Source organism: Tasmannia lanceolata, unplaced genomic scaffold, assembly GCF_043159265.1.
Source record: "Tasmannia lanceolata isolate RefF3 unplaced genomic scaffold, GAP_Taslan_0.1 ptg000003l, whole genome shotgun sequence".
NCBI lineage: Eukaryota > Viridiplantae > Streptophyta > Magnoliopsida > Canellales > Winteraceae > Tasmannia > Tasmannia lanceolata.
The window spans coordinates 54,282,995-54,294,196 of NW_027518680.1; positions in this window are offsets into that span (position 1 = coordinate 54,282,995).

An 11,202-nucleotide genomic window follows, 5' to 3' on the forward strand; every position below is an offset into this window, starting at 1 on the left:
GGCGACCGCCTCCAGGCTCCTGCCCCGGCCGTTCTCCCTCCTCAGGTACCTCAACCTCAACTCCAACCTCATGGTGTTATTGGTACCATTTCAGGAGGGCCGACCGCGGGAGGGACCTCTTCATCGGCCCGCAGGACCTATGCCCGGCAGGTCAACGCCGTCCACGCCTGCAGCAAGAGGGCCGAGCCAGAAAATGAGATATCCTTTTCGGAGGCAGATCTTGACGGTCTGATCCTCCCGCACGATGATGCCCTGGTCGTCACAATGCTAGTGGCGAACTGGGAAATGAAGAAGATCCTGGTCGACAACGGGAGCTCCGCCGACATCCTCTACTACCACGCCTTCGAACAGATGATGATCGGAGCTGACCGTCTGAAGCCGGCCAACTCAGATCTGTTCGGGTTCTCGGGAGAAGTTGTCAAGGTCGAAGGGCAGATTGAGCTTCCAGTTCTGATCGGGGAGCCGCCCCGCCAGTCCTTCGCAATGGTGACCTTCCTGGTGGTTAAGGCCAAGTCGGCCTATAACGCCATTCTAGGACGCCCCGGCCAGAACCTCCTCCGAGCGATTCCCTCCGCCTATCATCAGAAGATGAAGTTCATTACGCCAGGAGGCGTAGGTGAAGTCAGAGGGGATCAGCCCCAATCAAGACAATGCTATGCGGCAGCACTGAGAGGGAAGAATGCGTCTGAGTCTCTTCCAATCGAGCTGTACGATCTGAGAGACGAAGCGCAGGTCACAGTCAACCAGCCCGCAGAGGACCTCATCTCTATTCAATTGAACATCGATGATGAACAGAGGGTTGTCCAGATCGGCTCTGCCCTGCCAGAGGCCGCGCAGCAGGATCTCGCTCAGTTCCTCAGGGCCAATGCAGATGTCTTTGCCTGGACTCCTTCAGACATGCCCGGCATTGACCCGTCGATTAGCACCCACGAGCTCGGTGTCGATCAGACCTGCAAGCCCGTGAAGCAGAAGCGTAGACACTTTGCACCGGAGAGGCGGAGAGCCATCAGAGAAGAGGTGGAGAGGCTTTTGAAGGCCGATTTCATTCGTGAGATCCAGTATCCGGACTGGCTCGCGAATGTGGTAATGGTAAAAAAGTCCAACGGAAAGTGGAGGACCTGTATAGACTTCACAGACCTGAACAAGGCCTGCCCAAAGGACAGCTACCCACTCCCAAAAATAGACCAGCTCATTGACGCCACAGCAGGTCACGAGCTGCTCAGTTTCATGGATGCTTTCTCAGGATACAATCAAATCAGAATGTACGAGTCTGACATCCCGAAGACATCATTCGTTACCGACCAAGGGACTTATTGCTATCGGGTGATGCCTTTCGGACTGAAGAATGCAGGAGCCACTTACCAGCGTCTCGTCAACAAGCTGTTCAGAAATCAGATCGGCCGGAACATGGAGGTTTACGTTGACGATATGCTAGTGAAGAGCAGAAGTGCTTCCAACCATATCTCCGACCTCGAAGAAGCCTTCCAAGTCTTGAGGGAACACAACATGAAGCTTAATCCGACCAAATGTACGTTTGGCGTCGGAGCAGGCAAGTTCCTGGGCTTCATGGTAAGCCGGAGAGGAATAGAGGCGAATCCGGAGAAGATCAAGGCAGTAATGGAGCTGACTCCTCCCAACACTATCAGAGAAGTGCAGCGGCTGACCGGACTGGTGGCAGCTCTGGGGCGGTTTATTTCTAAATCCGCCGAGAGATGCCTCCCGTTCTTCAATGCGATCAAAGGTATAAAAACCGCGCCCTGGACTCCGGAATGTCAAGCAGCGTTCGAGGAGCTGAAGCAGTACTTGTCCTCCCCTCCCTTGTTGTCCACACCGGAGCCAGGAGAAGAGCTGATTCTGTACCTCTCAGCGGGACCCTTGGCAGTTGCAGCAGTACTGATCAAAGAAGAATCTAATCAGCAAAAGCCGATCTACTATGTTAGCAAGGTCCTCCACGATGCAGAGACCAGATATCAGCGAGTAGAGAAGCTCGTGTGCGCCCTCATTATGGCGGCCCGGAAGCTAAGGCCGTACTTCCAGGCACACACAATCAAGGTCTTGACAGGACAGCCTCTCAGACAGATCCTCCACCGGCCAGACACTTCGGGCCGACTTGTCAAGTGGGCCGTGGAGCTCAGTGAGTTTGATATCAAATATTTACCCAGGCCGGCGATCAAAGCTCAGATTCTCGCTGACTTCATAGCCGAGTGCACAGTTCCGGACCCAGACCCCGGGCTGGTAGCAGTTCCATCTCCAGAGGCAGAGCTGGCCGTACCAGAGCCTCGAGTCGTTTCCAGAGCATCACCGCCCCCCGGGACTGAGTCCGTCATCGCGCACCCAGTTTTTGATGAAGAGCCGCTCTGGGAAGTTTATGTGGACGGGTCATCGAACAAGACAGGGTGTGGTGCTGGACTAGTTCTCACCGGACCAGAGGACTTCGTCCTGAACTACGCCCTGAGGTTTGGTTTCCGTGCGTCCAACAACGAAGCAGAATATGAAGCGCTCATAGCCGGGATGAATCTTGCTGCGCAGACCCGTGCTCAGAGGCTAAAGGCGTACTGCGATTCACAGCTGGTCGTCTGTCAGATCCAGGGAGTATATGAAGCCCGTGAAGAGCGAATGATCAAGTACCTGGGGAGGGTTCGCGGTCTGGCCGTTCATTTCAAGAGCTTTGAGGTCGTCAGAATCCCCCGAGCAGAGAATGTAAAGGCAGATGTGCTATCAAAGCTTGCAGCCTCAGGTTACACCGCCCTCAGAGAAATTCGCATGGAGTTTCTGAAGAGGTCCAGTATCGATGCCCAGTCCGTCGTGGTAATGCAGATTGACGATGAGCCGTGCTGGATGGATGAGATAATCAGGTATCTGCGCAGCGGAAAGCTCCCGGGAGAGAGAAAGGAGGCCCGTAAGGTCACGCAGAGGGCAGCGAGGTTTTCACTGGATGGCGAGACTCTATACAAGAGGTCGTATACCCTCCCGTATCTGAAGTGTCTTCGCCCCAGTGATGCCTTGTTAGCCCTGCAGGAAACCCATGAAGGAATCTGCGGAGAGCACCTCGGGGGCAAGGCCCTCGCCATTAAAATCCTCCTGAGAGGTCTGTACTGGCCTACATTGAGGAAGGACGCGCTGAGCCTTGTAAAAAAGTGTGAGAAGTGCCAGAAGTTCTCTCCGACCGTCCACCAGCCACCCGTTCCGATGGCCCCGATCATCAGTCCTCTTCCCTTCGCAGTATGGGGAATGGATATTCTGGGCCCTTTTCCGCCGGCCTCGGGAGGCCGTGAGTTCGTTGTTGTCGCTATTGATTACTTCACCAAGTGGGTGGAAGCAGAGCCTCTGGCTAAGATCACAGAGCAGAATGTACAGAACTTCTTCTGGAAATCGGTGGTGTGCAGGTTCGGAATCCCCCGGGTCCTCATAACGGACAATGGCAAGCAGTTCGACTCGAGGAACTTCCGAAAGTTTTGTTCTGACCTGCACATAGAGCAAAGATTCACATCTGTGGCACATCCTCAGACGAATGGGCAAACAGAGGTGACGAACAGGACCCTCTTGCAGGGGATAAAGAAGAGACTGGATGGCAAGGCAGGGCGTTGGGCAGACAAACTGTATCATGTGCTCTGGGCGTATCGGACTACTCCGCGTACGGCCACAGGTGAGTCGCCTTTTAATCTCTCCTTCGGAACAGAAGCAGTGATCCCGGTCGACATCGGCGTCCCCTCCCCAAGGATCGTCCATTTCAGTGAGCAGCTCAACGGGGACGGACTCCGTGCCAACCTTGACTTGCTTGAAGAAGTCCGTGAGGAATCTCAGATCAGGTCGGCGGCCTATAAGCAGAAAGTATCCAGATATCATGACGTCAAGATCCGACCAAGAGAATTCCGCGCTGGCCACCTAGTCCTGAGGAAAGCCTCCGTTTCCCAGCCAAGAAGCGTGGGCAAGCTCTCTCCGACCTGGGAAGGACCGTACCGAGTCAAGGAAGTCATCCGCCCAGGAAGCTATCGGTTAGAGTCCCTCGACGAACAGATGCTGCCACATGCTTGGAATTCTAGAAATCTTCGGATCTACTATCAGTAATTTTGTTTGCCTTCATAGGCTTGTAAAGAACTGCTGTAATCATCCAAATTCTGTAATGAGTAAAATAAGTTTCCCAAATAATTGTCCCTCTTTGAGTAACTCATTTAGCCATCAGTATATAGCAGCAGTGGTGCACTCCGGCTCATCCTAGTGGCTTGGAGATCAGTTCCAGCCGAGGACGCCCGCAGTGGAAACCACCTTCAAATATTTCCTAAGTGTTTGAGTACCAAGCTTCCAGCTCGGTTCTCGCAGACTTAGGACGAGCAGCAGTGGTGCACTCCGGCTCATCCTAGTGGCTTGGAGATCAGTTCCAGCCGAGGACGCCCGCAGTGGAAACCGCCTTCAAATATTTCCTAAGTGTTTGAGTACCAAGCTTCCAGCTCGGTTCTCGCAGACTTAGGACGAGCAGCATTGGTGCACTCCGGCTCATCCTAGTGGCTTGGAGATCAGTTCCAGCCGAGGACGCCCGCAGTGGAAACCACCTTCAAATATTTCCTAAGTGTTTGAGTACCAAGCTTCCAGCTCGGTTCTCGCAGACTTAGGACGAGCAGCAGTGGTGCACTCCGGCTCATCCTAGTGGCTTGGAGATCAGTTCCAGCCGAGGACGCCCGCAGTGGAAACCACCTTCAAATATTTCCTAAGTGTTTGAGTACCAAGCTTCCAGCTCGGTTCTCGCAGACTTAGGACGAGCAGCAGTGGTGCACTCCGGCTCATCCTAGTGGCTTGGAGATCAGTTCCAGCCGAGGACGTCCGCAGTGGAAACCGCCTTCAAATATTTCCTAAGTGTTTGAGTACCAAGCTTCCAGCTCGGTTCTCGCAGACTTAGGACGAGCAGCATTGGTGCACTCCGGCTCATCCTAGTGGCTTGGAGATCAGTTCCAGCCAGGAAGCCCGCAGTGGAAACCACCTTCAAATATTTCCTAAGTGTTTGAGTACCAAGCTTCCAGCTCGGTTCTCGCAGACTTAGGACGAGCAGCAGTGGTGCACTCCGGCTCATCCTAGTGGCTTGGAGATCAGTTCCAGCCGAGGACGCCCGCAGTGGAAACCGCCTTCAAATATTTCCTAAGTGTTTGAGTACCAAGCTTCCAGCTCGGTTCTCGCAGACTTAGGACGAGCAGCAGTGGTGCACTCCGGCTCATCCTAGTGGCTTGGAGATCAGTTCCAGCCGAGGACGCCCGCAGTGGAAACCGCCTTCAAATATTTCCTAAGTGTTTGAGTACCAAGCTTCCAGCTCGGTTCTCGCAGACTTAGGACGAGCAGCATTGGTGCACTCCGGCTCATCCTAGTGGCTTGGAGATCAGTTCCAGCCAGGAAGCCCGCAGTGGAAACCACCTTCAAATATTTCCTAAGTGTTTGAGTACCAAGCTTCCAGCTCGGTTCTCGCAGACTTAGGACGAGCAGCAGTGGTGCACTCCGGCTCATCCTAGTGGCTTGGAGATCAGTTCCAGCCGAGGACGCCCGCAGTGGAAACCGCCTTCAAATATTTCCTAAGTGTTTGAGTACCAAGCTTCCAGCTCGGTTCTCGCAGACTTAGGACGAGCAGCAGTGGTGCACTCCGGCTCATCCTAGTGGCTTGGAGATCAGTTCCAGCCAGGAAGCCCGCAGTGGAAACCAACTTCAAATATTCCCAGCTCGGTTCCCGATGCAGCACAGAAATAATACGTACAAAAATGAGAATGCTGTGCAGACAGTTGAACAAAAATGTATTTGTATTCAGTATTCGTATTCGTATTACAAAATTGCTCTCTTCGCCGAGCTGGCTTACAAAGAATAGGCGTTACCAACTGTGCAAACAAAAAACGTATCATCAAAAAAGAAAGAAGGCTGCCGCTCAGGCCTCCTCGTCGGCCACCACCTCGGTGACGACCTCTGCGGGAGTGAGGGCTGCAAGCTCGCCACCCTCCGCCAAGGAGACGGCGGCCACAGTCACCTCCGCATCCACCTCAATAGGCCGGGAGGAGTCCGGTTCGTCTTCCTCCTCATCTTCCTCATCCTCTGGAGGTGCATACGGGACGGTTAGCCCGTCCAAGGAGATGTCGGGGTGAATCTTCTTCACCTGCTCGGAGCAGAGAAGGAAACCCGCCCTGTAGGCCTGGAGGCCTAAGTCGAAGTGCTGGGCCTCCTTCCTCTCCTCAGTTTCCTTCACGGCCTTCTCCACGGCCGCCTTCTCCTTCCTTCCGGCCCTCTCAGCCGCACTCAGGAGATCCTGCACGGCCTGGTTTTTGACCCTCTGCAGTTCGTCCTGTAAGCTGTTGAGCTCGGCCTCTTTGATCTGGACGGCTTCATTGAGCTCGCCGTTCTCCTTCTGGAGCTGGGCCTTTTCGGACTCGATCCTTGTGATCGTCTCCGAGAAGAGATATCGCTTCTTGGCCATATCCCTTGAGTAGACCTGGAGTTGATAGAGGGCGGAGCTGATTGCCGCTTCACAGGTCTCCGGCACCTCTTTTTCGACTGCTAACCGGTCGCGGGCGAGGACACCCTTGTACATCAACTCTGCGGCCACCCGGGTATCCCCCAGGCCGGTGTCCGTTTTCTGCACGGCCCAGTTCGGGCGGAAGACGTTGTCGCCTCCAACCGATGCAGTAGCCGGCACACCCAGTACGGCCCCGCCGTGCTTTGACCCTGTCGCCGCTCCGGACTTGGAGCTCTGACCCGTGGTGTCTGCCCGGCTCGATAGGGCAAGCTTATGCGTCGCCCGGCTGCTTTTAAGAGGCTTAGCCAGCGCGACCATCGGCGGGGTCGACTCCGGCACCTTCCTCTTCTTGCCCTTTGTTTGGGGCTGCTCCTGCGCTGGGGACGCGCCCGAAGACTGCTTGATTCTGTCCAAAAGGGACATCTGCTTCACCATTTCTGCAAAAGAGAACGGAGCGCAGTCAGCAATATGAAAGTTGAAGAATACTTCAGAAAAATAAATGCTATCCTATAGTATCTACGTACGTGCCGGCGTCGCACGACTGACCCCGAGTGCGACCAGCTCGGCCTCTTCTTCGAACTCTGAGCAGTGAACTGGACCTCGCTTGAGCTCTTCTTTGATCAGAGCGAAGGTCATATGGTCATAGTCTTCGAGAGCTGGTTTTTTACTAAGGCGGCGAGTGTCCGGCGTTCTCCATTGTAATGAGAACGGCCACTGCGAGCCCGGCGCGGTGTCCTTTACATAGAAGAACCTGTTCTTCCATGTGTGAATGGAAGAAGGTATCCCAGTGATCATTTTCATTTCAGGCCTCTGGCTAATGTAGATCCAGCCGCCGTCCTTATGCCTCTTCAGGTGCGCACACATCCTGAAGACGGGCACGGTGGGGTTCCTACGGAGCCGGACTTCAAGAAGGTACAAGAAGCCGATCAGTGTCCTCCAAGAGTTCGGGACGACCTGTGTAACTGCCAGCCCATAGTAATTCAGTGCATCCGCAAAGAAGGGGTGGAAGGGGAGCCTCAGCCCGGCCCGGAAGGCCTCCTCATACACGCAGAGGTCTGCGCTATCGTTGCTGGCCCGATCCCCTTCGACAGCCGCCCTCAGAATGTACCGGCTAGGAATACAGTATTTGTCCCTGACGATCTGAAGCCTGTTCGGCCACAGATGGTTCACCTCGTATAGGGCCCCGATGTTATACTGCGGGTTGGCTTCCATCTGTGCCTCCGCTATCACCTCGACTGGCATGCGCGACGATTGAGGGACTGCCGCTTCGACGTCCTCATCATCGTCGCTGGTTTCTACCCGATCCGGTCCGTCCCCACAGGCCGGGATTGTGTCTAAGTCCACACTCATCTCCTCACCGCTCTCCTCGTCTATTATGATCACTAGCTCTTCGCCCTCAACACCGGCCTCCTCTATAGGTGAGGCCGGAACCGCCCTCTACGATGCCTCGGACCCCGATGCGGTACTGGTCGAACCGGACTCCTTTGAACTGGAGTCCGTCTCCGAACTAGTGCTAGACATAAAAAGGAAAAAAAAGAAAAGAAAGGCTAAAAGCTAAAAAAGATTACCGAACTGGAGTGTTGGACGAGGACCTCCGGGCTCACTGATCCGAAGCGGGCAGAAACTTGAGCAGCCGAACAGAAGAGGAGGAGAGTAAAAGATGAAAAGTAAGAAATGAAGAGTAAACTCCTGTATTTATAGAGAAGCTGGGAAGAGCGGGAAAAATCCCGCCCATTTCCGCCAGCCGGAGTGCGCCACGTCGCCTTCCGCATTAAATGCGCCGCTCGCATTAAATGCGCCGCCTGCATTAAATACAAGGCACAGGTCCCAAAGCGCCAGAAGACAAAAGACCTGTCCGGCTTTCCGGACAGGATATGGTGCATTCGAAAGACAAAGACCTGTCCGGCTGTCCGGACAGGATATGGCGCGTTCGCTAGACGACAAAAGCGCTAGGCGACAAAAGACCTGTCCGGCTGTCCGGACAGGATAATTCAAAAGACAAAGACCTGTCCGGCTGTCCGGACAGGATATGGCGCGTTCGCTAGGCGACAAAAGCGCTAGGCGACAAAAGACCTGTCCGGCTCTCCGGACAGGATATGGTGCGTTCGCTAGGCGACAAAAGCGCTAGACGACAAAAGACCTGTCCGGCTGTCCGGACAGGATATGGCGCGTTCGCTAGACGACAAAAGCGCTAGGCGACAAAAGACCTGTCCGGCTGTCCGGACAGGATATGGCGCGTTCGCTAGGCGACAAAAGCGCTAGGCGACAAAAGACCTGTCCGGCTCTCCGGACAGGATATGGTGCGTTCGCTAGGCGACAAAAGCGCTAGACGACAAAAGACCTGTCCGGCTGTCCGGACAGGATATGGCGCGTTCGCTAGACGACAAAAGCGCTAGGCGACAAAAGACCTGTCCGGCTCTCCGGACAGGATATGGTGCGTTCGCTAGGCGACAAAAGCGCTAGACGACAAAAGACCTGTCCGGCTGTCCGGACAGGATATGGCGCGTTCGCTAGGCGACAAAAGCGCTAGGCGACAAAAGACCTGTCCGGCTGTCCGGACAGGATATGGCGCGTTCGCTAGACGACAAAAGCGCTAGGCGACAAAAGACCTGTCCGGCTGTCCGGACAGGATATGGCGCGTTCGCTAGGCGACAAAAGACCTGTCCGGCTGTCCGGACAGGATAATTCAGAAGACAAAAAGCCTGTCCGGCTGTCCGGACAGGATATGGCGCGTTCACTAGACGACAAAAGCGCTAGAGGACAAAAGACCTGTCCGGCTGTCCGGACAGGATAATTCAGGAGACAAAAGACCTGTCCGGCTGTCCGGACAGGATATGGCGCGTTCGCTAGGCGACAAAAGCGCTAGGCGACAAAAGGTTTCACCAGCAAAGACCTGCCCGGCTGGCCGTTCATAGCCTTAGCCGAGCAGGACCACATGACTTCCTGAACCAAGGACGTCCAGGACCCCTGGCCGCCCAGGCCTGTGGTCAAAAATTCAGCCGTGCTGGATAGTCGAATGCCTTCTGCCCGGCCGTACTCCTTCAGGCCAAACGCCAAGGCCAGGCCAGGGCGCCAGGAGTCTCCTGTCCAGCCACTATTTCTCCTAGCTGAGTCTGAGCCCGGCCTCAGCTGCCTGGAGGTCTTAAGGCTGGCCCGACGCTGTCTTTACCTTCTCTTTGCTTCTTCTAGCCACTTTCATGGCTTGAAGAACCAGGGGGCAACTGATAGGGTCCGGACTCAGCACTGAGGGAATCCGGACTCAGCAATCCGGACTCAGCACTGAGGGGTCCGAACTCAGCATCCAATTAGCTTCTGGCACGTGGCCCTCACAAGGACCGTTGGAAGGCCAACACCTGTCTCCACTAGGTGTGACACCTGGACCAATCAGGGACCTCCACTTGCCCTCCTTAGGTATGAAACCTGGTCCATACAGAGGCCACCACCTGGCTCAAAACTACCACCTGTCCTAGACAGGTGGCTCAGAATCACTATAAATAGCCTTCACTTGTGCTAAGGTGAGGGTCCTGAAAATCTGAGAACCAAAACTCTAAGCTTTTTGCTCTGACATTGCTCTACACTCCTGCTCATACTGACTTGAGTGTCGAAGCGCCCGTCCGGAGTATCACTCCGGGTTGGTCCTCTGACCCTTTTCTTTCTTGTCTGTACTCTGTGCAGCGCAGGACTCAACCAGCCATTCAGCCGTGGCTCGTTAGCCCGGACCACCCAGCCCTACCATAACCTGTTACCGATTTTAGGCCTAACAGGCTACTACCATTGACCGGCCACCAAAGAGAGAGGGACCACACCATGCTTAGAAGTAGAAGTGGGGACCCAACGTGATCTGCAAAATTGCCTTTCTTCTACAAATTTTTTTTCTTTTTAATAAGTGGGCCAAATTTAGATGGATGAAAACCAATTTTGAGCTGATCCAAACCATCCAATTTGTAGCTACACTTGCAAATTGATTGTCTCTTAATTCCATTTTAGTGCGTGACCGACCATCACATGTTACCTCGAAATTCAGCCAACCATTGGATTTGTCACTTTTGGCACCATGCAAATTGATTTTGGCACCACCATTTTACACCATGTAATAGATCCTTGTGGGTCCACCAAAATAGTTATGCGGAACCCACTTGCTATTTGGATTGGTATTTGCCCTCACTTGCTTGCCATATCAAGTGAGCGGTTTAGATTAATCAAACGTGGGACCCATAACTCATATGCTATAACTCATAAGTTGCATCCCAAATTCGTCATTTCAAGGGCCATAATGATAATTGACCGCCCCTCTATACCATTTCCATCGGCTGATCCGAGCCGTCCAATTAATGGGTTGCATTGTAAATTGATGGCATCCCTTAAATAACCCCAATAAGGTAATCCGAACAGTTAAATTCACCCCAACTAAAGATCTTGAATGCGGCCACCAATGTATCTTGAAATTTTTAGGTTTCTTGAAAATTGGTTGTTTTCCTTTGATTTTTAATCTCCTTGGCTTATTTTCCTTGGAATTCCTAAAAAAATCCTGAAACACCAAAAAGAAAGAAAATACCTCAATAGTACCGCTAACAACAAATATGCATGTTTTTCCTACCACTACCATTCACACATAAATGTACTCATCAACGAGATAAGCAGGAAAAACAGTAAAGAGCTACATCTAAGCAGATAATCAAGATAAGATGAATGAATAAATGCTCCAGCTAAGCATGTGAATG